Source organism: Ischnura elegans, chromosome 5 (genome assembly GCF_921293095.1).
Source record: "Ischnura elegans chromosome 5, ioIscEleg1.1, whole genome shotgun sequence".
Classification (NCBI taxonomy): domain Eukaryota; kingdom Metazoa; phylum Arthropoda; class Insecta; order Odonata; family Coenagrionidae; genus Ischnura; species Ischnura elegans.
In genome coordinates, this window is record NC_060250.1 from 106,330,085 (window position 1) to 106,353,133 (window position 23,049).

The 23,049-nt window shown below is 41.1% G+C and overlaps 1 protein-coding gene and 1 non-coding gene across 2 annotated transcripts in view; both read left to right on the forward strand.

Moving 5' to 3' along the window:
- LOC124159760 (calmodulin-binding transcription activator 1) overlaps positions 1–23,049 on the forward strand; it is a 1,175,022-nt gene that overhangs the window by 60,355 nt on the left and 1,091,618 nt on the right. The gene's annotated exons all lie outside the window — the stretch shown is intronic.
- Trnap-agg lies at positions 580–651 on the forward strand. The gene has a single exon. It is a non-coding gene; the product is annotated as a tRNA-Pro (tRNA).

The following is a 23,049-nucleotide window of genomic DNA, read 5'->3' on the forward strand; positions in this document are numbered from 1 at the left end:
GCGAGATCTAGTGACGTGATTGGGAATTTACGAGTGGTCACCAGTGACAGTCGGAATATTTCGTCTCGAATTAAATGTGTTGCCATCATTTGTGGCGCCGTTTATTGAACCCGAGTTAGATGTTTCAAACGTCACTTCGAATAATAAGTGAATCACGTAACTGACTGGTTGTTTATTTTTATTTTTTACTCAACAAGTAAATAAATGAAGGAAAAGTTTTTGTTTCCGAAAATGTGGTGTTTTATTTGTGAAATGCCTCTAAAAAAATATATTGTCTCCTGAAGTTTATTAGTCGCAACTAGAGTTTAGTTTATTGTAGTGCGATATTTCCATGTCAGTGGTGACCTTCACGTATGAATCCACGGGTTTTGAAATCAGACATTCAAATTAGAATGTGCCTAGTGATCTTTCGTATGTTATAAAAAGAACTACGCTGCACTCGAGAAATTCAAATTACCCGGTCCTCGCCACCTGCGCAGTCTGCTGGTGCAATCGTGGAGCGAGCGGGCCAAGAGAAAGTGACCCAAATTCCTCTTCGCGTTCCATTAAGGTTCTTGGTTTTCGAGCTCTGATAACGATGGCTCGTTGGTCTAGGGGTATGATTCTCGCTTAGGGTGCGAGAGGTCCCGGGTTCAAATCCCGGACGAGCCCAATTTTTTTCTCAGGTTACAGAGTTTTACATTTGTCAAGTCCGTTGACCATCCGATGATGTTCTGTTATTGTATCGTGTAGCGGAAAGTTGTATGCAAGGTGCCTATTATTCACACCTTGGTTGTATGTGATTTCTGCTAGTGATGATTGAAGTAGATATTCTATTGAGTTAACCTTATTCCTTATGTGCGTGGTTCGCATTCCGTTAAAAGGATAATAATCTGTTAGCATATTATTAAAAAAGATCATATAATTAAGGGGGTAAGTTTTATGAGTTGCAGTTTTTAAACACTATTCTTCATAATAAACAAAAAACCCTTAAACTGAGCATCATATATTATCTGGCTGTTAGGAATATCATTCTTTATATAAATGCATCAACACTATGACAAATATGACCACTGAGTGTCCCTTTAATTGGGACGTGAAATGGAAACTGAGAGTGATTCGAAGTGAAACAAGCAGCATGCAATAGAAGGGAATATTTTGGGAGTATCATTTTGGGAATAACCTTGACTACGCGCCTGTTTACAACCAACCTGTTTACAAGCCCACGTAACTTAATGATCCTATGATGGTGAAGAAAGATGGCAGAAGGTTCCTCGAGGGCGCTCCTTTTTACCTGTAGGTCGTCTTATACGGTAAACTACCTTTCTCGGCTCTACCTATTTCTAATAATACTCTATCAATTTACGCTCATTTAAAATGCTATCCGCAAAGTTTTACCGTTTATATATTTTTTATTTTATCACTTTTAAAAGTGATTCAGTTTCATCTGAGGTACGGAATATTGAAAATATGTTTAGATTTATTTCCGAGTTTCCCTTTTGAAGATTAAAGCGTGTTTACAACACGTGAAGCGAACCACTTGTCTATTTCCACACACTTTTATTTACACCGACCATGGTCGGTATATACCTTGATAATGGCACAAGTTGCCGAAACCATGGTCGGTGTAAATGAAAGTGTGTGGAAACAGACAAGTGGTTTTAATAAGCTGAATATCAAAGATTTCCAACGTATCACGCCGGACACTAATTTTCATACGTGAAGCGAAGTGTACTCACGTTCGCGGTAAAGTTTCGACCGCCAAGAATTAGAGGGTAGAATGCTGGGTTAGCAATGAAGAGAAAGGAAGAGATAAGGATTTGCCGATAGAGTGAAAGGAAGTAGTCCTTTTAGCGAATCGAATAAGAAAATGCATGACGGGAGGAGAAAACCAGAATCATCATTCACTAGTCAAAAATCCTGAGATTGGTTTGACGCAGCTCTCCACTCAATTCTCCTATCCAGTGGTGCAGCGAGGAGGGTTTTGGGGGATAATCCCCCCCCCCCCAGAGCTCAGAGAAATTTTAAAGTTTAATCCATTTTACTTAATTGTATTGATACTACTAATAGAATTTTCATAAAGCCGTGAAATTCACCATTTTGAATCATTTATCTTAAAATTCCGCAATTTATTAACCTCATACCTACCGCTAATCCTGGTGGGTATTCTATACCCCCACACACTCCAGTATTTGTTGCACCTAAACCTCCCTCAGCCTTAATTCCAAGCTCTGCTGCTCCTATCAGCTAATCAGCTTATTTTCGCACCTACGTATTTCTTCTTTTTCACATCCTTCATTAATTGATCCATGTATTTCATACTTCCAGAATAATTTGCAATACTACATACAAACCTACCTTAATCGGTAAAATACTTTAACTAACTTCCTCCTAATCATAGCTCACTCTGCCTCTCTTCCCGGGGTGCTTCCTCTTCTCGATACTTCATCAACTTGACATCACTCGTCCTCCTAGTGTTGCCCTCGTCTCCTTATTCTTCAAATTCTCTCATGTTTTTCAATCTCTCGTGACCTCCGCTTGTTCTTCCACCCTTCTCATACACACTCCGTATGACTTCTGCCCGCGCCCTCGAAGGCTTGCTTAAACTTCTCCCCCTCGCACGCCCACCCACCACCACCCGCCCCTGCCTCCTTTATCTCCCCCGTTTTGGTCCAAATTGCACCTCCGATACACATGGGACACAATGGAAGGGCCGGCGGAACGATGACGGCATCCAGAAGAAGGCAATCTCTCGCTAATGTGCTCCAACCCACCTCCATTCCTCTCTTTTGTACTATTCTCGTGTTTCCCCTCTTCCTCGCTCCTTCCGTTGGCATGTTCTGAGCGTTCATTCACCAATTTTCATTTTTGTCGACTGTGTTTGGGATTTCAAAATGGAGAGGATAGTATTTTTCCATATGTCGATCCGTCGCATGCTTTTCGAGCTGAAAATGAACACATTTAACCTTTTCACAAATAATGAAATAGTTGAAGAAATCCTGCCGACCGGATTGCAGCTTCTCCACCGTTCCTTGCCATTGTGCATCGCCCTCACGTGGCACGACTTGACTTTTTATTTGGTTACTTTACGTGGGTAACTTAGTTGGTGCTTACACTCTTGTCATCAATTCCTTCTCTCAGTACGTGTGTCTCACTGCACGATTTTATTATCTAATGAAGGCACCAACTCATAAAAATAAGACCTATTTTTTTAAAGGTTATGAAAGTATAGCGGGGTAATTAAGGTTTTTTTTCGACATCATTTTCTTCCTTCTACTGAAGCCTTTAAGTGGATTGAGATTTCGAGTGGTAGAGTTTTAGATTTAGAGTAGATCCCAATGTTGGATTAACGAAACCATCGTCTAGTTAATTCCTTCATTAAATTATTTTAAAATTTCGAAAAGATTTCAATACGTCTTCTCCCTCTCTCTTCTCATCCCTTTTCCGCTCTCTCCTTAATATGTTCTTCTCTTTTTCCCTCATCCATATATGAATGAGCTTAATGAAGGGAATACCGGGAATAGGAAAATTATTTTTCGGATGATTTTTAAAGGGCAAGGTTTTCTTTCAAATCGTGTACTCGGTATGGTATGGTATTTGGAGGATGCAATCGACAACTGAGGTCATTTACGTCGTAAGGGAAGGGTATTGAAGGAAGGATAGGAGGAAACCCCGATTGCGGAACTAGCCTGTTGTCATAGAAAGGCCCTAAGTGGACCACGGCTTAACATCCCATCCGACAGACGGAGTGTCGAGCTTGAGTTGTCCTCTACACAACATTCAAGCAGGAATCGAGCAGTCTCTAAAGGCCGTTTTACACGGGGCACGGAATTGCGCAGGTTAGAGCTGCATTAATTTCTAAAATGGCGTGGAATTGCGCGAATGCATGAACGAAATTAGAACGGGCTATTTTGCCGTCTCGCATCCACGCATTCTCGCATGTGTTCTAGCAATTCACCGCTTTACACGACGCAATTTTGATTGCGCCTTCGCACGTACATCAGATTGCGCAATTCCGTGTACCGTGTAAAACGGCCTTAAAAATTCACTGCCACCACCGGGTTTTGGACTTACGTACTCGATCAGCATTTTTATCCTTACGTTGCGGAACGAGTCACTCCTCGAAATCTCGGTCACAATGCACCGCCTCACTCGGTTGAAAACCCAGGATCATATAATCTAGACAATTTCTCGTACGATAACGTTCTTCTCTTTTCTCTCCTCACGCCTCTTCATCCCTCCCTTTTTTGCCTTCCACTCTCTTTCGTCCGGTTAAGGGAGGTTCCTGAAAGAGGAATGCCTGGGATTCTTTCGGACGAGATTGGAAGGAGAGGCTTGGGCAAAATCGGAGAGGAGGAAGCGGAAGAGATCGCCCTTTTGGGCCCGTCGGAGGTGCGGCGGAAGATTGGCGAGGGTCGGGCAAAAGGCCCGGGTGTGCGGATCCCATGTGGGAGCGGGTCCGAACTTTTCTCTCCGTTTTATTTTTGGGAGATTGGGTGGAGGGGTGTGGAGGTATTTCCCTTGAAAGATGTCCCCTTCCAGCCCCCCCCACCGTGATGTATCTGAAGGAGAAAGGGATTCGCCTCATTCCAGGAGTGCTCCAGAGGGAGCCGAGGAAAGAGTACCACACTCTCGCCTCGGACGGGCCGGGAATGAATTAGTTGGGTGGCGTCATGAAAGAGTTTTTCACATTCAACTGTGGGTGAAATGCCCAGTATTCGCATGATTTTCCGTAGAAGTTTCGATGGCATGTGTGAAGTGAAATAGAATAATGATTGTTTAAGAATTGTTGTTTAGGGTGTGAGCAGTGGCGGACCTACGGGGGGCTAAGGGAGCTATTTGATCGAAACACGCACTAGGTAAAATCGAAGTAATTGGGTTTTTATCACTTTGCACAAAAGTGTTGACTTATATTTTCCTAAATATTTACCTTTATTAACGAATTTAAATACAAATTAGCTCTAAACTTAGGGCCTATTTTACATAATTTTGGTATATTATAATCCAGAGGTAGCCCCAGAGAGGGGCTATAGCCCCTTAAAGTACTTGATAATGGTACTTGATAATGACCTCGTTGGTCGAAACATGTCGCACCGCCAAAATAAATCTGTTGAAATGAACGAAGTCTCCTTTTCATTTTCGGGGCTATAGCCCCTCCCTTGGGTATTCAAATTACACTAGATAGAATCGTAATCTTAGCTCCCCCTTGTCCCTATGCTGGATCCGCCACTGGGTGTTAGTAGCCAAGGGGTACAGCTGATTTTTTATCTAAACACAGGTACAGAAATTAATATAAGATATGTGCAAAAACTTGGCGGCCTTGAGATACGAGTGAGTCTCTCTTCTGTCCTGACATCGAGTGGAAAATCAAATGCACAAATTAATATCTAGCTTATCTCGTTAGTTTTCTTTACCTAATTTCTATGCAAAACTCAGTTAAGAATAGATAATCGCTTTTACCCCTCGGATTCTCACTCATTCATATGTCTTGGGTGTATTTTAGTGCTTGAATTCTTCAAGCGTGTACTAATGGCTGAAGAGACATTGTTGCGTCACGGGCGTTAAGTATTTTGACCAATAGTGGTTCAAATAACGGAAAAGTCAGTAAACGTAACGTTAACAGGGATGAATTAGATACACAGAATGCTCATTTTCTGTTAACAATGCTGTAGGTCGCGTCAGACACCATTTCAAAAATGAAAATAGAATCTTAGTAGGATCTTTTTCAACCGAAATTTTGCCTGATACCGAGTAGCAGAAAAGAATCACTGATGAAATTAAGGAACAAAAGAGATTGTCCCCGTCGTAGTCTTTGTCCGAAGATTTTAGGCCATCGATTCCATTTGGAATAGGTAAATAAAGAAACGGATAGCAAAAGAAATGAATAGACTGATGAACATATTCAATTTCAGGAATTTTCTCTCGTTTTCGTACTTATCAGAAATTGGAAGTCGTTTACTCCTGTAATCAGTGGTAGAAGATTGCAGTCTGGTTGAGAAAATTGATGGTTAATTTCACTCCGAACTCAATCCCTCGAAAAAATAAGGGGAGTTGACGCATGTGAGATAACATTTACTGCTGATGTTAGATAATCCATTTTGATTAAGCTTCTTCCATTACATTATTTTTTGTGCTTGCCAGAAAAACGGATGCACACATATTGTATGCCATCCGTATAAGCGTGAGGATCAGGTCGTTATGGCTCAAGGAAGTACTGTCAAACATTTTTATTATTTTTATATTTATCATATTTATATTTATAATTTTAAGTCTGATGTTTCACCACCTGTCTTCTTGAGGTTTTCATCGTCTATTTAAAAGTCGAAGTGTTCGCCGTAGTAGAAATAGCCCTGAACGGGGATCGGTTTAGTGTGGTGGCATAAGTGTCGGCTTCCCACTCCGAGGGCTCGGGTTTAAATCCTGGCGGTGGAAGTGAGTTTTTCATAGACTGTCCTATCCCTGCTTGAATGTTGCGTGAAGGACATTTCAAGTGCAACACTACGCCCGTCGAATGAGACGTAAAGCCGTGGACTCTTAGGTGCCTTTCGTTAAGAGCAGGCTAATGGCGACGACAGGTTTCTCTCCACCCATCCAAACCTACCCTTTCCTCAAGGCGAAAATGACCGCAGTTGTTGGTCGCCTCCTCAAAATACCATACCATAGCCCTGAAAGCTGACTTCATTCAAGCCATTCAACCGCTTTTGATTGGATAGCAATGAAGATTGGGAAAGAAAACAAAAATTTTCCGCAAAAAAGTTTAGACCCAAAAATTGATCGTGAAAAGTGGTGAAGGTTTGGCGGGAGTGAGCCGACGTGCGGGTGGCAGACAAGGGTAGGTAGCTAGGGGTTCTGCACTCGGCGTGGAGTGAGTTAGTGGGGGGCGGAGGAGGCGAGGCTGGGGGCAGTGGCGGGGGAGGTCAGCGGGGAGTAGGAGGATCGAAGAGCGCGTGGTGGGGTGGTCGGTGTCTGCTTCGGGGGGGCCAGCCTCCACACACCGCCCTACCAGCAGCCGCCGCCGCCGGCAATCCCCGCTGCCTCTCCCACTTCGCATCATGCATTGCTTTCACGTCTGGGGGCGAGAATTGGCGGTCCCACGCCTCTCTTTGCCACGCCCCCCCTTCCCACCTCTTTCCCTGCCATCTCTCACCCCCACCGCTCTCTCAGAGTTCCCTAAAAACCCCATCCAACCTTTCCATCGTCTTTCATTCTCTTGCCCAACCACCACTCTCTTATGGGCAATATAACACCGTGTCGTACTCTGTACAATGTCTTGTATTGGCTCGTTGGATTTATCGTTACCATCATTAATGATTTGCTTTATTTTTGGTTGTCAACGGTGGTAAGGTTTCGTCGGCCGTAGGCTGTGGGTGTTCGATATCCACATCGCTTGTGTATTGCATTGAAATGCATACAACCATTGATACCTATTGACTAACGCTAGGTGCCAATGACATTTGATTATCGCAATGTTTGGCTTTTTCCCAGCGAGCAATGGCAGTGAAGATTTCTCGGGTCTCACACCGGATGAGGTCCTCCATATCTCCTTTCAACGTTTCGATTTGCAACTCCCCCATTGTCCTCTAGATCGCTGACAGGCCTAATCAGTAAGTAACTTCGTTGTGACAAGATACTTTTACCCTCGCACCTGAGATGAAATTCATTTTCAATTTAATTTTTGGCAAAATCACGGTCTTCAAGTTTCTACCCAAGCAGCTATAAATATCCCAACAACATTCAGTAAACATTGTCGACGTAAACATATGAGGGGATGAGAAGCCAACGGGTAAAAGAAATTTCGAAAGAAATTAAAAGAAACGGGTAAAAAAATATTTTTCTCAGCATAGTTAGGTAAACTTAATTGCTATAAGAAATAAGCAAAAATTTGGTTCCCAAGGGATACGAGTGAGTCTGTTCTGTGCTAACATCAAGTGGAAAATCAAATGCACCACTAAATATCTAATTGATCTCGTTTTTTAACTTTACCTAATTTCTGTTCCAAGCTCTGTCTTGAAAAGAGTCACTTGAACCCCTTGGCTTCTCACCCACTCATATGATATCCCTTTTTATCCATTTGACGTTGCATGGATATCTGTGAAATGTCCAAGGAACCCGCCAAACAATGTTTCAGCGATGTCCAGCTATGGACATCGAGGTCCATATTACAACATCTCATATACCTCTTCGACGACATCTTATGAGTAGATAATGGATATGACTGTTATGGCTATTGGCAATCCTCAGGCTTACAAACAAAACATTTGTGCTCTTCACTTCTATACAGAACATATGCTACCTATTGATACTGTTTGTGAGAACATTTTTTTAATATGATGGATATTAAAACTTGGATATCTTTGTAATGTTATTTTACAACACATCGTTTATTATTAAAGTATTCTACCGATTAAGGTAGGTTTTTTATGAATTACTGAAGAAGCATTCTGGAAGCTTCCCCTTCCTCCAACCACTTTACTCTTCAGTTTACTATAAGCCCTACTCCCTTTCATTCCATCTAAAAATCCTATTCTTCTCCTTCTTCACCCTTGTTTACGTAAGATTCAACTCTCTAACACAGTTTTCATCATCTCCTTCCCGCTAAGTGCTCCCTCCATCCATACATTCTGTCTCCTCCGTATCTCATCTTAAAGCTGTCTCTCCTCACCCACCATGTCCAGCACTTTGTCGTTATTCCTTCTTTTCGTCCACTTCACCTTCTCCATTCTTCGCCATACCCACAGCTCGAAACCCTACAGTCTTCTCTCGTCCTCCATCGTATGTGTCCACGTTTCCGAACCGTGAAGAGCTACACTCCAGATCAAACCCTTCTCTGACCTTTTCTTTAAACTCTTACATAAAGATCCTCTCATAAGCTACTTCCTGTTCATGAACGCCTCCTTTATCCAATGCATTTCTATTCCTGCTGTCGTTACTACTGTATCCGTTTTCCTCTTATGCGCAGCCTAAATAGTAGGATTACTCTATCAGCTTAAGTTTTTCCTAACTCACTTTAATCTTGAGTTTCACATTCCTAGCTCGAGATGCTTTATAAAACCACCACACATCGTAGATGCTAAAAATAGGATATGTACGTAACGTTGTCAAAATATTCGTCGTGTAATAACAACGTGATTTGGACAGCGGTGTCATGGTGCCGGAACGCCGTTCCGGCACTTGTTAACAAGTCATAACAGTCAGTCAACCAAAAGACATAATAATCAATCAAAATAGACAACTTTTATCGATATTGTCGCCTCAATATTTCTAATATTCGTAACCAAAACAAAAAAATGTTGTAATAAAATGTAAATAATAACATGTTATAAAAAATACAATAATTTTTCACTTCTAAAAAATTTATGGAAAATGCGTTCCGGCACTGCTACTTTTGCCATGACTTCACTGGTTTTGGATATTTCAACCTTAATAAAACATCCGAAGGATATCATCTGCTGCTACGGTGAGCTACCCTTTCACATCTCTCCTTTGTCCTTTCTTTCTCTTTTACCTCTCCTTAATACTCCTTCCAATCCACCCTTCCGTCCGAACGCTGCTTTCCTCTTTCTCCTTCTTCCCACCACTGGTGAAAACTCTCTCGTCACCACACCACTCCTTTTAATCGCCCTGTCCTTTTGTCACCTGCTCTCTTTCTCCTTCCACGCCACCCTCCTGCCACCTCCTCCTCCCTTTCTTTCTTAAACCCCGCGTGATGGAGCTGTCTTTCTTTCTTTCCACCCTCCATTGTTCCCTCCGTCCTTTTCTCTCGATCCGCTCGCGTCCTCTGCCGGCCAATTTAATGAATAAATGTCCCGGGGTTGTTTTTTCCTCCATCCGCCCTCTCTCCTCTTTTCTCTCCTTCGCTTGCCCCTTTTTGTCTACATCTCCCCGTCCTTTATTAGCCTTTGCTATTAGCGGCGGAAGGGAGTGGCAGTTTGCCTCCACCCCCTTCGCTGTATCGCGCCAGGGACCTCCAGGAAGAATTGACAAAGGACAACGGGAAGGATTTTTTTTCTTCATTATTTTGCATTTGCTGGTATGTAATTATTTGCACCCTCACTGACTGCGTAATCAATTCTGGAGATAAATCTGACCTTTCGTGAATTCCGCTGTGAGCCTCATGTGTGAAAGTTCTGAGGCTACCATGAAGGCACCCGTAAGGAATTCCGACAAGAGGTGATGGTAATTACACCATGCTGGTGTGTTTATCTCTAGGTTCAGCTGTACTATGGTATGGACGTAAACTGTAAACGGTACTTGAATTCACGTTGAAAATTTTAAATTTCTTACATTTAGTTTTTGCTATTTGCGTTGTTGTTTTCTTTCAAGTTTTTTTTTGGCCGCATTATCCTCTTGCATCATTAATCATATTTTTTCACCTGTGAGGAGTCATCTTAAGTACCTTTTACTTTAAGCATAAAAGTATATTATAAGTAGTGTTACAACAGTACATTTTTCATGATTTTTTGCAGATTTGCAGCTTAATATAAAGCGAGGTTATCATCAAAGATATCGCCTCAGTCGTAAAATTTTACTCAGGATTAGGTAGATAGTAGAAAAATCGTCCAGTATTATTTGGGTCTGATTGTATGTAAAGATATTTAATGAGGATTTCGTATATGAAACTGATCATAGATTTGCATTTAATTGCGGAAATCACAACTTCAGTATTTGTTTCTAAGGGTAGGGGTCTCGATTTTTGTATTCATGCGTATGTTCATTAGCACTATGATAATTTTCTCCCTTATATAAATTTAAGTGATCTGCGGATTTCATGAGGGCCCAAGTTCTTGGAGGCATTGAAAATTGGCCATGATTTTTTCTCCTGCTTCGTGATCGAATAGAAACGACCCTCCTAATCTTTCGCGGTTATTCGTTCAGTTTGGTTTCCATTTCATGGGGAGTTGATCTAATCTTCTTCTTCCCGAACCGAAAGTTATCCTCATGCATATTAATCGGTATTCATACTTATTTCGCGCGTCAAATCTACGTCGAGTGGTGGCGCGCGCGCGCCCGGGAGTGAGTACAGCCGAGTGCATATTTGTCGAATCCAATTTGGGCGCGTTTCTCTCCCGTGATTGAGAAATGGCTTTGGAGCAGCTCACTCATTTACTACTCGGCTGGGCTTTGTTAGATCCATCCCGCCCGCGACCACCGCCTGAGCCTCGCTCCTCGCAATACCAGCTCCGCTGCCTCCGTCTCTTCTCTCTTTCCTCCAGTCCTTCCTGCTCTGGGTGAGGGGGTGTTCCCCACCCCATAACCTTCCACCTGCACCCCCCGCCCCTCCCCCTTGCCCACTTCCAACCCTCTTTCTTGGGAATTGAGCTAGAACTTTCCCGAACGCCTCCCTCAACTTGTTCTGTCTCCAGAATACGGGTCTTTATATAAGGGGCGGTGATGGAGGCGGGTGTGGTGGGTACGTAGCTCACCCCATCCATCCACCTCCTCCAATCTCATCCCACCTCATCCCCCCGCCCCTCATCCCCCTATCTCCATCAGTGTTAACCCCCCCCCCTGACCCTTCCCCCCTCTCCTCGGTGCTCTTCCGTCTTCTTCCTTACTCCACCCGATGCCATCCACAAATTGCTTTCCTATTCACCTCCCCCTCCTCCCTCAGCATCCCTTTCTCCGGATCACATCCCAACACCCCTTTCTCTCTTGTCTTCCTCCCTTGCTACCGTCTCCAACCCTCGTCCATTGTTCAGCCCTCCTTCTTTAGCCTCACACACACGTACACACACACACGCGCAGAGAGCGTCCACCCACGAAGATGCCCTCATAAGGGTGCGACCCTTTTGGCCCTTACACACATTTTCGTCCGGGGAAGCCTCATCCACAGGAGGAACTCATCCACTCCTTTCTGACCAATCAACGTTTTTATCTCCTTAATCCATCACGACACGGAAAATAGAGATCGGGTCTATCTTGCCTCTTCGGGTGTGGGAAGAAGTTTGTCCTTCCTCCCTCCACGCTTTTGATAGCCCTCAACCCCTCTTTCTTTCATCTTTTGCTGCTTTCATCGCTCGGCCCAAATTTGATGGTTTTGAATCGTGGTGGTAAATAATGAGTGGAATAATTCCAAATGTTTTAATTCAGCATTCATTCATGAAAATAAAGGAGGCAAGAAGTATTAAAAATATATCAGTTAATGCATTGAATAAAGAGTTTTTTTAGCTAAACTCCGTTGTGTAGGTCAGGGTCATTTTTTGAAGTATTCTTCCTCGTATATCGATATAGAGTGTAAGTACAGTGTACATGATAATTTTTATTCAAATTTTATTTCATTTCTTCCTCTCTTCATCCTAGGAGGCATTTTTTCATGCGTAACATATTCAGTCGTAATTGCGGTCTAATTTAAAGTTTTAATTTTCAGGATTCTGTAAAAAATAGTTACAAATGAACTTAGAATCTACGTCATTGCAACTGTCCTTATTGTGATACCTATTATGCTGCTATAGAGTGAGATGGTGTTTTTTATGTAATGATGAATTACAATTCTTAATTTAAACACTCAAAATAATAACTTGTTTAATAAATAATGTTTTTTTTCTTTCTGAGACAACCCATTGTTTATAGGGCAAATAATTCAATTATTTTTCTTGCCTTCCGTTTTCTACTGAATTCCTGTGACGTTCCCATTACATACGTAACAAAGGCCATCTTCTTCCCCATTTTTTGTCTTACGAGCGAAATTCGTTGCCATCCTAATGTATTACTATCGATGAATATGTTATCGGTGTCGACTTGTTCTATTACATGGTGTTTAGTTTGGCAATCCTCATTTATATTTTCTGTAAGATTTACTGCAATTTCTCTTTTGAGAGTCCAAGGCATTCTAACTACAGTAGCCGATTCATTAGTATTTATTATCTTCTGAGCAAGCCAATTGAGGAGTAGAATGTTCGCACCTTATCCATGAACGTTTCCGTGTTTGGCTTTTCTTGAGGGTTTCTTTCCATGGCTAAGTTTTACTTTCGTCTATTTTGGAACTAATCTTAGGGTATTCGGAATTCGCAACAGCTAAGCAGGCTGATCTGGCGCCCGGGGCGAACTGGGTTCGTGCGCCCCCCCCCCCCCCCGCCCCATAACATTGATATATCTGCAATCGGGAGAGTTGAAAATATAATTGAAAACATTTTTTCGTAATAAAGATATTTTATCGATTATGAAAGTAAAACAAACAAGGATATTTAAAATTTTTTTTCGTCGGCGAACACGGTGCGCCCCCAACTTGCTGCCCAATGGCACTGCCCCCAACAAAATGCCCTGGTTGCCCCGCCCTCGCGACGGGCCTGCAGCTAAGGCTTATGTTTCTGAATGAGCCGAGCTCTTTTAATCATTCATTACTTGTCTGGATATTTTTCAAACCTATTTAACCATTTTAGGGCGGCGCACAGTGGTCGGAAATCGAAAAACGCCGGACAAAAGTCCGAAATGGCTTTTTTTGAGGTAGACAATTGAAATTTGGCGCAAATACGGGGAAATAGTTGCTGATTTTGAAATAGAAAGTCATTTTTATTAAGTCTCAGCCGTTATGGAGTTACGGAGGCTTAAACATAACGAAATTTCGAAAAACTTGCCATTTATCATTTTTCTTCGAAAATGTAAAAAGTTACGCAGATGGTAGAGCAGTGGATGGATTTTCATGAAATTTTAAACATGTTCATCTGTCATTATAGTTTCTTGCCAGTACTTTGCATAAGTTTCAGACATTTTTGTTGATATTTGTGTGCTGTAATGTATCAAAATGGCGGAAGCTTTTTTCAAGCAAAATTTCACTTAAAGCAGTCATTATCTTTTTTATAAGAAATATGTATGTCGAGATATTTCGCAATAATACTAAGAAAACATATTTAAACGTTTGTCTGCAAAAGGTTTGGGAAAAAGTTTGCGGCCCTGAGAGAAAATTCGAATTTTCGACCGCGCGTCGCGGTCCGGCTCCACGCGGCGGACCCCGGTAATATCGATTGCGTGTGATGGTTGAAGTTGTTTGCACCTAAATTCCTCAAATTTGCCTTTTTCAAGCAAAAAACACTTTTGTGGATTCCCTAAGGTTCTATATCGAAGATATTTTGAAAGCAGTATTGGTCATTAGGTCATAAAATGGCGGACATTTTGTTAGGCAAAAGTTAACATAAAGGAGTCATTATCTCTGGTTTTAGAAAAATGTATATCATGATTTTTTGTCAGGGTATTAAGTAAAAATAATTATAAAGTATTCTGCAAAAATCTGTGGAAAAAGTTTGCGACCCTGAGAAAAAATTCCAATTTTCGATCGCGTTTCGCGGCCCGGCTCGGCTCAGCGCGACCTCGAAACTCCGACTCCCCGCACCGACGAATTTCTGAGGACCTTAATGTCCTGTATTCGCCTTACTCAAGACATCCATGCTGTCAATGATAACCAAATGTCATATATTTATTATCATAGAGGGATACTATATCCAGCGCATGTGTTTGTAGACTGTGATGCCTAACTGTGATGAATATGCCTTTCTTCGGTTACTCCACGGAATTTTCCGAGTAATTATGAACTCCTTCAATTCCTGAGTGCACATGAGGGTGTTTTGTTCCTCATACACTCTTTTGTGGAAGGGTGTGGGGTTGGCTGTTTTCCCTTTCCACTCTCTTTGCATTTTCAAACTGCAAGCCGCCAAATCCCTCCGCCTTCATAGCACCATGCGACTCGGTCCCTGAGGGAGTTTTTATGACACCGCGCACCCTTTAACAGTTATAATGGGTTTTCCCTGGGTGGACCATCCCTATCCTATAGAAAATGCATGTTGAGCAGTAGTTCTATCTTGGCATTTGTGGTGAAGTGATGTGGTGAAGTGAATTGGGAGAAATCTGTTCTGATAAAATATTTTTTTACTCGCGATATTGAGTGTGAGTGATAGGAATCCTTACCGAGTTTTTTTCGAAGGTTTACATCAGTTTTTTTTCCTCAGCAATCCACACCTTATTCGAGGTAAGATATCTGTCCATGTGTTTTTGCCTGGTGTTAGTCATTCGTGCTTTTTCGTCCCAGTTTTCTTACGTCCCTTGAACTATTTTTTACAAACTTTCTTCAATACCGATTTTTCGCCCCTACTTTCTGGCGTTATGTAGCCTATCGTTGTTGAACAATTTGTGGAATGGGTAGATTCATTCTATTACATTAATTTTCAGACCTTAGACAAGTTTTTCAGTCCTGATTGGATATGTCTTCCAATTTTATCTCGCGGCTTGATCTCCATAATACATTGATGGGCATAAAGTTCAAATCACCTACTGAAAAAATGGAATATTTGGTGGATTTTCTTGTGCGAAGATTTGATTTAGGTCAATTTGATGACGCTATTAGAAGTCTTCGTGAATTTGTCAGAATAAGCTCTTTGTTGCCCTACTTGCAAAGGTGGAATAGAAGTTCTCGGAATAAAAATACATTTTTAAAGCGAAATAACGCATGGCTCATGGAGTCGATGAACTTTCCTGACACCGTGCGTCAGTATTTGACTAGCACTTCTGCTGAGACTAGTAAGTGCCATCCGGTGAAAACCTTCCTTTTTCATTGAACGACATAATATTTTTATTCTTGGGTTATTTACTTTTAAATAATTACTTCCTAAGTTCACTGGGAAGGCCGGAAATAGATTTTAGTGTTTCCTCGGAGAGATCAAAAAGACGTAAGGTCCAAAATATTAAAATGTCTTCCTCTGCTGCGGAGCTCGCATTGGCAACCTCTCTTAGTTTAAGGGAGGAAGGAGATATTGCGGCCGCCGAACTACATTCCGAGGTAACGACAACCACTCCTAGTAGGGCGAGAAGAGTTTTGTCTAAATGGAGAAAAAGGGATAATCCCCAGAGGGAAATGACCCCTGAAGAAGCTGTGTCTCTCGTTATTACAACTGAGCTAACGAAGAGTCAGTACAATACACTGAGACGCTCGGCTCAAAAGTATAGACACAAGCTTTATCCAAGCTACGATAGAGTCCTAAACGCGAAAAGTATGGCATACTCCGAAGGAATCAGGGTAACTGAAAACATGTGCGAAGTGAGTCTTCAAACTCTCTTAAATCACACAGCTTCGCGAATTCTGTCATACGTTTCAACTGCTGAAACCTCATATGATGAAGTAGATTGCACACTAGTGTGCAAATATGGATTTGATGGCAGTTCGGGCCATGCCCAATATAAGCAATTGTGGGAACTATCTGACTCATCAGATGAGTATTTATTTATGAGCTCCCTGGTGCCACTTAGGTTACTAGATGACAATACAGGAATGAGATTCACGTGTCTATTTTATCTGTAATTTATCTAATTGGAATCATTACAGGAATTTTTAGTACCTACTTTTAATATTCCAGGTGAGATATTATGGGCGAATCCTCGGCCATCTTCTATGAGATTTTGCCGACCTATTCGCCTTCAGTGGCTAAAAGAGACTAGAAGTTGCGAAAGCAGAGAGAGATTACATAAAAGAACTGATTGATGGATTGGATAAATTGAATTTTAGGGGTTAATCAGTAGCATTCAATTTGCTATTAACAATGATAAACAGAAAAGTAAGGCCAATTCCAATCTAAAATGCAGTAAATTAATACATGGCTTAAATTATTAATTTATTAATCAATGCGATGAAACGGCGACCGATTAAGGTCTTCAGAAATTCGTCAGTGCGGGGAGTCGGAGTTTCGAGGTCGCGCTGAGCCGAGCCGGGCCGCGAAACGCGATCGAAAATTGGAATTTTTTCTCAGGGTCGCAAACTTTTTCCACAGATTTTTGCAGAATACTTTATAATTATTTTTACTTAATACCCTGACAAAAAATCATGATATACATTTTTCTAAAACCAGAGATAATGACTCCTTTATGTTAACTTTTGCCTAACAAAATGTCCGCCATTTTATGACCTAATGACCAATACTGCTTTCAAAATATCTTCGATATAGAACCTTAGGGAATCCACAAAAGTGTTTTTTGCTTGAAAAAGGCAAATTTGAGGAATTTAGGTGCAAACAACTTCAACCATCACACGCAATCGATATTACCGGGGTCCGCCGCGTGGAGCCGGACCGCGACGCGCGGTCGAAAATTCGAATTTTCTCTCAGGGCCGCAAACTTTTTCCCAAACCTTTTGCAGACAAACGTTTAAATATGTTTTCTTAGTATTATTGCGAAATATCTCGACATACATATTTCTTATAAAAAAGATAATGACTGCTTTAAGTGAAATTTTGCTTGAAAAAAGCTTCCGCCATTTTGATACATTACAGCACACAAATATCAACAAAAATGTCTGAAACTTATGCAAAGTACTGGCAAGAAACTATAATGACAGATGAACATGTTTAAAATTTCATGAAAATCCATCCACTGCTCTACCATCTGCGTAACTTTTTACATTTTCGAAGAAAAATGATAAATGGCAAGTTTTTCGAAATTTCGTTATGTTTAAGCCTCCGTAACTCCATAACGGCTGAGACTTAATAAAAATGACTTTCTATTTCAAAATCAGCAACTATTTCCCCGTATTTGCGCCAAATTTCAATTGTCTACCTCAAAAAAAGCCATTTCGGACTTTTGTCCGGCGTTTTTCGATTTCCGACCACTGTGCGGCGGGCCGATATTGGCTCTTACGTAGTGCATTATTTAATTTGCTATGACTTATTACATTGGTACATATTATTTCAGAAAGCGTAAAAATATTTTGTCAATATTAACCAGTTTAATTTCAGTAGTAATTAAAATAGGCTTATGGATATGTAATAAAATAGCTTTGAATTTATTTTCCTAGTTGCTACATTTTATGCAAATACCGCATTTCTCGCCAGTACACCAGGAAGAAGGATAGCACTAAGTGAGTTAAAGCTTCAGATATATTTTCCAGCATTATTGACATCATTTTGTTCTTATTATTTCTCGCAAACTCTACACCAGGTTATTGCTTTCGTATCGACTGACGTTTCAGAAAACGACTTGTTTTCCTTTCTCAAGGCGAGTTAATGCCTCCAAGTACAATTTCACACAGAACTGAATTGACCGTTTGGCGAGTACAACAATAAAGCTCAGGTGTCGTCTGATTGGCCAATGTGCTTTTGAAGAAGGTTTTTGCTGAAAGAAATGAATTGAATCATTGACACTTGATCTTAATAATTCATCATAAAATAAAAAAGTGGCAAAAAAACCATAACATTTTTGTTAGAAACTATCGACACGTGTCTATTCTATCTAATGAAGGACCGGGTCAGGTAATCTTGAAATATTCAGATGATATCGTAATTTTAAAACGAGTAATGTGTAAGAAAATGAAAAAAAAATACGACCGATTGAGTAGAATGAATGTAGGTATTCTCTTTAAAGATGGCCAATACGCACACCAGGTTTCTGTCCATCCCTCCTGTCCTTCCCTGCTGGTAATGGTGCGAAAGACCTCAGCTGTCGGTCACAGCCATAAAATACCAATACCACGGTTACTGGTCGCCATTTTCTCCACAGTATCTTACACTCCCTCTTTATCTCTGTTCTTCCGCTTCAGCGTCCCATCCGTCTCTTCTTCTCTTTCCCCATTCGCTTCCACATGGACCCTTCTCCATTGCCTTTTGAGAAGGTTTCCTGCGGCAACCCCCGGGACCTATTCCGACCCTCTCCTCACCTCACTCTTCCTCCCCTTCCCTCTTCTTGTGTGTATATTTCTTCTCTTTCACTCCTCTTTATCGCTCCTATATTCCCAAAGCGCGCTTCCCACTGCTTCCAAGCGGGAGCGAGAGGAGGAGCATTAAGCTAGGCGACTCAACTGCTTCCCTTAAGAAACTTCGGAGTCCGATGCACATTCATTTCTCCGTGCCGATCCTTCTCTTCCTCGTTTGAGGCACGTGTGGTTTGTAGTTCGCAGCGACAAATCACCGTTAGGGCCGTCCATTGCGCAGAAGTGGGCCCGGAGTCGAAAACAACTCGGCGGTGAAGGCAGGAAGACCTTGTAACGACTTGATGGCATTCCGACTCCGAACCCCTTACAACGGGGGACAGTGTTCCAACTGCTTTCTCTCCGCTTGATTTACGATTCCGAAGACCGGCAAAGCACTTAATTTTGTGTTTTGCGTAGAATTATTTCAGGCGTGTTCGAGTAATTTAAATTAAAATATTAACTGTCGGGAAAATATAAAATCTATGTTCCCTCTTTTGTTCCTACGTTGCAGTAACCTTTATGCAGTTACTTGTAAGGAATCACATGCTGTTAGCAGTTGCCTTACTTTGGCGGCTAGATAAATCATTTCTCATGCATTATGTTTAAGAAAAGATTTTCCTGGTTTAGAAGTTATTTTAGTCGTCCTTCCAATATTGAGATTTTAATATGCGAATCAAAATATATTACATACTTGGAAGTCACGAATCTTTTCGTAGGATGCCCCCTGGACATCTATATTAATGATACCCGTATATAGTGTACCTACATGAGGCGGAATGCGTCAGCAGAGTGTGTTATTTTATCATCTGAAATGCTTGTTTAAAATAGTGATTTGTAATTTGAAATGAAATGATTTATGCCCGATTGACCCATATGGCCTAGCATTTACCTTCCCTTGGATGTTTTGCTACCTTCGTGATAGATACCCCTCCTTAAATTTTCAGACGGTAAATGAGTTAACAAATCATTTTATTTCGATTTTTTTCTTTTATCGCGTATGATTTAATAATGGGTAGTTCTGAATTGCCAGAGATTTTGAACTTATGGTGCACCTAACAACATACATTTCTCTACGCTGAAAGTAAAGTTAAAAAAAGTTTTTTTTCTGGCTCGATATAAACGAGTGAAAGTCGAGTAAGCGGCCGTCATTCCCTCGAATACGCTTTCAGTCAAAGTCGCATTTTATCTGCTGCTTCTATGTTCGCTTCACGGCCCTTAAGAGCTATCGAAATGCACCAGAACCCGCACCCGTCTCTATTTGGCTCCATTTAGAGCGGTTGTCTCGACTAAACTTGTTCTCATCTTCAATTCCTTAGCTCTACCCGCTTTCTTTTAGAGAATCAATCTAGGGAATAAATGAGACGTTATCTTCTCCTAATACGGGCCCTTTCTCCTTCCCAATCAGGTTATTCTTCCCGTTTTCTTTTTTCGGCGAAGAGCCCTTGCCTCCTATTCTCTTCTCCTCTTTTGTCTGCCGGCTCTGCCTCGACGATTTTCCTTCTGTGTTCCAATTGTCTCACTCCGTGAATATCTCTTACGTTGTTTGTTTCACATTTGTCTTATCTTGAAGGCCACATAAAAAGGTAGCTATTTTTCTGGTGAGGTCTGTTTTATTGTTTCAAGCACTTTGTGTTTTATGTGATGAATATTCATTAAAGACAATTCTATTTTAATGTGGTAATAATTATCAGCGTAAAAATCTTAGAAATTTAGTATTTACTAAAAAGACATGTTGTGTAAATCAAATACTTAGGTGAAAGTTTACTATTTCATCATCGACGATTGGTGTGCAGAGATCGTTTAAACCACTCAGAATCCCACGCATAAACAGTAATAGTTATATGATGAACTTATAGTTTATTGTCCAATTTTTTTCTGTTCTCTTAAAGTAAAGTTTTTCCGTCGATTTGCTACTAGATACATTTATAATCTGTTGTGTTCTAATTATCATCTCATTTGATCCGATGTATCAATCTAGTAGTTCGTGGATGCAAATCCATTGGCGTTTTTAACGCAAAGCCGCGGAAGAGAGACAGATTCTTCCCTTTTCTAGTACTCTACCAGTTAACTAATCCCAATGAACTAAATTCATTCTAATTTCTGCTGCAAATTTTCTCACCAAATTTCTCCCTCCCTTCTCACTCTATGATGGAGCAGACGTAACTCTAAGCCAATTGGGTATATGACTTTAGTACGACAGTAGAGATCTCGTTTAGCCTACAATTTGAGATTTGGAATGAATCAATGGTGCTCTGTATGAATCCTTGCCTCTTTTGTTATTACATCCGGACCAAGCATTCAAATTCGGATGATTTTTTCTAATAAGATCTGGCAGACGTGAAATGGTGCCGTTTTTTCCCAATTAATCATAATCAGACGCAAGTTTGAAATTCGACTTATTAGTGCGCCCTGCAGTAGGTGCCCAATCGTCTCAATTTCACACGAATGAGGATCGCGACTTTTTTTTCATGGTCCTCATGGGGATTGATGGGGGGAGATTGGGAGTTGTGTAGAGAGGGTGGCGTCTCGTGAGGGGAGAAAAAAAGGTTGTTTTGCGCTTTATCTTTTCTGCTCTTTCCTCGTCGAGACAGTCTCTGTTTCCCTCCCTCCCCACAACTCCCATATCCAGCCACCCTCACAACCCGCCTCCACCCACTTCGTTTCACCGCCCCCGCTCAACTCTTCCCTCCCTCCCCCACCTCCTCCTCCCGCTCACAAATGGGCGGTCAGCATTTCCTAGAAGGCTGACCTGACTCTCCTCTCTTCTGGGCGTTCGTGGACGGAATTCCTGAGGACCATCCATCGATTCCGTCTTCCTCCCACTCCCAAGCACAGTTCCCGGCCTCTCTCCCATAGCCTCCTCTTCCTCCTCCCCCGCTAACGTCCCTACCCTTCCTCGGATAGCCTTTAGGAGGGTGGGCACCCAACGGAGGCCTCTCATCAGCCCAGCCTCTCCCGGCTTCTTCGCGATATCCGCTTCGGAATCCCAGCCATCCTTCTCCTGTTTTTCCCTTTGGTCCATTCTCCATTTTATTCTTATCTATCCGCCATTTTTGTTTCTTCCATTGCAACGTTCTTCTCGCTGGGTTCAATTTTTTCTCTTGTTTCGCTCCCTCACAGTTGTACATCGTATCTTTCTTCTTGCGGATTCTGTTATTCCTCCAAAGATTTCCCGATTATTGGGAAAAATAAATGCACTCGCGTTGTATATATTTTATTAATACTTTCCAGAATTAATATTATTTACTATTTTCGAGCAAAAGTGTCAATGATGAATTGAAATTTGTAGTCAATTTCCAATTTTTGACGTGCGTATACACTGGTCCTATTTCAATGATTTTCTCGCTTCTTTCAAAGTATTCCTCTTCTTTCTTCCTCAGTACTTCCGCTCTACATTTTTGTTGTCGTTTCTGGTGCACTTGAAATTTTCGACGTCAAATTGCTGAAAAAATACTGGAAATGATCAGTTACTCAAACGGTTTTTTAATGAAATGGTTAGTGATTATAATTTCCAGCTAAAACTATGATAGTATACTACAAAGGGGAGGCATTTTCTAAAAATTCCATGTGTATTTATTTTTCCGGTACCGATTTTTTCGTTAACATTATGAGTAAGAAAAAATTCACTGTTGGGAATTAACCTTTCTTTTATTCACAAATATTTCTCGAGTTTCAGTATTAAGTAATTAACATTTTATTAAGGAATTTTTGCATTACTTAAATTCTGTGTTTCTCTTTGGTCATTCATATCCTCCTTCGGACATGCTCATTTGTTGCAAAGTGAGGCACCCTAAGGAGTAGGTCCACTTTGAGTCCTGCTTCTCCCAATTTCCTCCTTTTCTTTTTTTCAGTTGTCTGCAATCTCACCCATCCATCGCTCTTCCCATTTACTCTCTCTCCAAATTTATTTCCATCTCTTTGCCATTATTTATTGTTCTTCGCATTGTCTTCTCCATTCTATCTAAATATTTCTCTCAATATTCTTCGATTTGTTGTTTCCTCGTTTCTACCTTTTCGTTGTTTGTCTTTTCTTCTTCTTCCAAAAGTCGCCAGTTAGTAGTAATTCTGCGACCACTGGAAGAGGTATTATGTTTCAATTCAAATACATTGTTTAGTCCATTAGTAATCCATATGCGATGAAATTTAAATGATATACACCTGAAAAGGTGATGCTCATAAATTGAAAATGAGGAGATCAAAGGTAATTTTATTTCTTTCTTATGTGGGCCTAATATATATTGGCATTGATAATCATTAATTACGCTAAATAGTTTATGCCACGCACGTAGTAACTTATCCATCCAGTAATTCCTCGTTCGACTAAGTAAAGTAAGTGACATAATTATTAATGAATTGAAAATGCATTATATTTGTGTAGCTTACCCTGCATTTTCATTTCCAAATCTAGT